The sequence below is a fragment of the Pinus tabuliformis genome, chromosome X (assembly GCF_031772625.1).
Source record: "Pinus tabuliformis cultivar Carrire ecotype Pingquan chromosome X, CPIR1, whole genome shotgun sequence".
Lineage (NCBI taxonomy): Eukaryota > Viridiplantae > Streptophyta > Pinopsida > Pinales > Pinaceae > Pinus > Pinus tabuliformis.
The window spans coordinates 1,002,179,694-1,002,182,940 of record NC_142308.1 but is presented as its reverse complement, the minus strand read 5'-3'; the positions used below and the strand labels follow the sequence as shown (position 1 = coordinate 1,002,182,940).

Below are 3,247 nucleotides of genomic sequence, written 5' to 3'. Positions count from 1 at the left end.
TCGAATCCAGGAAATCAATCCGCTTGCTGCTGCTAATGAATTTCGTGTATGGTATCGATATATATACGCGTAACAAGCTCTGGTAAGATACACATATTGCGATTGGCATTGCACATCAGAAAAACTAAGCTAACAACTTGCATAAAACCACAGAAGCAGAACTGTCTTTTAAGATATCCGGCCTTTTTATACTTGAGGACATTGAGATTCAGAAATTCATGTATCGCTTCATAGATCACCTGTATTCAGTACTACGAAGGATGGAGATGCTCCCTTCATTCCTTACAGCTTCAAGCAGCAAGGGCACTCTTCTCCATAAAAAGTTGATCTGGACCCAAAACCGAAAATCGATTGCCTGTTCTTCAAGACACCCACTAGTAAAAGAGATGGGCTGATACGAAAACATAGCGCTTGTAGATATGTGGCAAGATATTGAAGGAGCAGAGTCATGGAATGGGTTATTAGATCCCATTAATCCAGTATTCAAAGCTGAGATTCTCAGATATGGTGATTTTGCAGAGTTGTGCTACGATGCGTTTGATAGTGAACTTTTGATGAATGGTTATGGTGGGGCTAAGTATAGTCCTGATAAATTGTTCGATAGCAGTGAAATGGCCGGTGATTCCCAGTATTACCCCAAGGGCTATAAAGTGACCAAATATTTGTATGCGGACATAGATATCTTAGGGCGGAAAATAGAGCAATCTGTGTGGATTGGGTTTATTGCAGTTTGCACAGATACTCAAGAGATACGAAGACTAGGACGGCGGGATATTGTAGTAGCGTGGAGAGGAACCCAAACGGCTCAGGAATGGATAGAGGACGCAAGAGATATTTTAGTTCCTGCCAGATTATCAATTACTCCTCTCAAACACAAGCGCATCGGAGCCGGATTATCGTCTACTACTCCTTTCAACGACAACGGCGTCCGAGTGGAGGAGGGATTTTTCAGCTGTTACACTTCTCATGGAGACAATTCAATATCTGCAAGAGATACTGTTATTTTAGAAATTTTAAGACTGGTAGATGAATACAAGGAAGAAAGTTTGAGCGTAACTTTAACTGGACACAGCTTAGGAGTTGCTCTCGCAACCTTAAGCTCATATGACGTTAAGAAAAACCTTAACACAAATTTGCCGGGACAACCTATACCTGTGACTGTGTTTGCAGTCGCGAGCCCACGCGTTGGGAATAGAGCATTCGCCCTGCGAATGGCGGAGGTGGGAGTGAAGGTGTTGTGGTTGGTGAACAAGAACGATATTGTTCCCAAAGTTCCTGGACTTGTTTTCAACGAGAACTGTTGGACATGGTTGAGTCAAATGTTGGATTGGTTTCCCTGGACATATTTTCACGTGGGCGTGAAAATTGTTTTGAATAATAACGACTCTCCCATTCTGAGAGAGCTCCATAATATTGATCCCGCTTACGCCCACAGTTTAAAGAATTATCTTCATCTAATTGACGGCTATGTCGGGAACGACAAACCTTTCAAATCTTCAGGGAATAGAGACCCTGCTCCGTTTGCTGTGGCTCACTGATCCTAGAATTTCGCTTTTCGGGGCAGCACCTACAGGAGAACAAGAACTAATAAGATGACTGATTGACTCCTCCGAAACCCCCGTGAACCAGCAAGATCACTGACTGAATTTTTTCGAAGACTTTATTATCACCATGAGCTTTCTTCGAGCAAATCATGTGATGTGATCTTTTTGAGCCAATCACGTGACCAGCACAAGTGGTTGTATTATAAGACTGCCTAGATCCCTCTATCAGAATCTAACCCCTTTCTCTTTTATCAATTAACGTGTAATAAAATGATTCTGACCTATTTCATTATGGAAGTGCCAAGGATAAATGTCGAGATGCCATGGGGATAAAACCAGTTATTTGACTCTATCAGAATCGAAGGCAATTTTTGTCGTTCCATTAGCTTCCAGAGAAAGACTTCTTCAATGCGTATTTGCAGGCTCCGCGCTACATGCCAGGGCTGTCATGGATGTCTGCTCCAGTTGCTGCGACTTCGGATTCCCCTTCTGGTAGCAGCACCAGCAGCAAGATCAAGAAAATGAACGAGCAAGATGACTGATTCAATCCTGTGAAACCCCTGTGAACTAGTAAAATCAGTGACCGAATTTTTCCATGGACTTTATGATCACCGGGGTCTCTCTTTGAGCAAATCATGTGATCAGCCCCAAACGTGGTTGCGGTATAAGACTGCATAAGTCGTTATATCATGGGCAATTTTTTTATCCTAGGATTTAACCACCATATTACAATATATATAAATCAATGAGACTTTATTTTTGAAGTATTTATGATTTTTTTTTAATTTTTCTGAATCATCTTTTTTTAAATGTATTATGGTTTATTTTATGTATATAGTATTAATAAACTAAGTTATCGTAAAATAGTTTATCTACAAATTAAAAATTTCGAGTAAATCTTTATAACATATTTTTTTAATATATATATTTAATTTTAAATTTTTTAAAGTTTAGTAAACTTAATATTTATCTTAAAATATTTTTAATTTATTTCATTATGAAAATGTAAAGGTAATAGTCAAGTTGGCTTGGCAATAAAAGTAATTAATTTACTGTAAAATATTAAAAACAATTTTGCCTATTTATTAGCTTGCATGAACTCCACCCTACAAGATCGAAAGTATCTCTCTGTTTTAACTAGCTCAAAGAAGAAAATTAATATAGCCAAGATTAGAACGAACACTCATGAGCTCCATAGTGAAACAGATCATTGGGCAGTTCCTAAAACACCATGGATGGAAAGGATCTGCCATCTCTCGGAGAATATGAACAACGATGATGAAAATCACTTCCTCTTAGAATATGAACATCGATGATGAAAATCACTTCCTCTTAGAATGCCTCGCATGCAACCACATTAGATCTCAGTTTCATATTCTTTGTTGCAATACTGACCTTCCTAGGCTTTTAACATGTCAAAATTTTTCCATATTATTAAATATTGTTGCCATCAAATCTTGATATCCTGCATACTACAAAATATATGCTATCTCGACCTCGATTTCTGAGGTAAGGATCTTTTTCAGTGAGCAATGAAGCATAACATGTAAAGCTAATACTGATTTGCCACCGCATACAATGGTATGATTGATACAACTTACAATGATGTGATCAATGTGGGCAATTAATTTGGAGTACTAACGTTTCATGAACATAGCAAGATAGCATTCCCTTTGTTTGCATTTTATTTGGAAGGTTCATTT

At 38.3% G+C, this 3,247-nt stretch overlaps 1 pseudogene; it reads left to right on the top strand.

Moving 5' to 3' along the window:
* Nucleotides 1-419: 419 nt before the first annotated feature.
* Nucleotides 420-1,538, top strand: LOC149143119 (phospholipase A1-Igamma1, chloroplastic pseudogene; annotated as a pseudogene).
* Nucleotides 1,539-3,247: the final 1,709 nt, after the last annotated feature.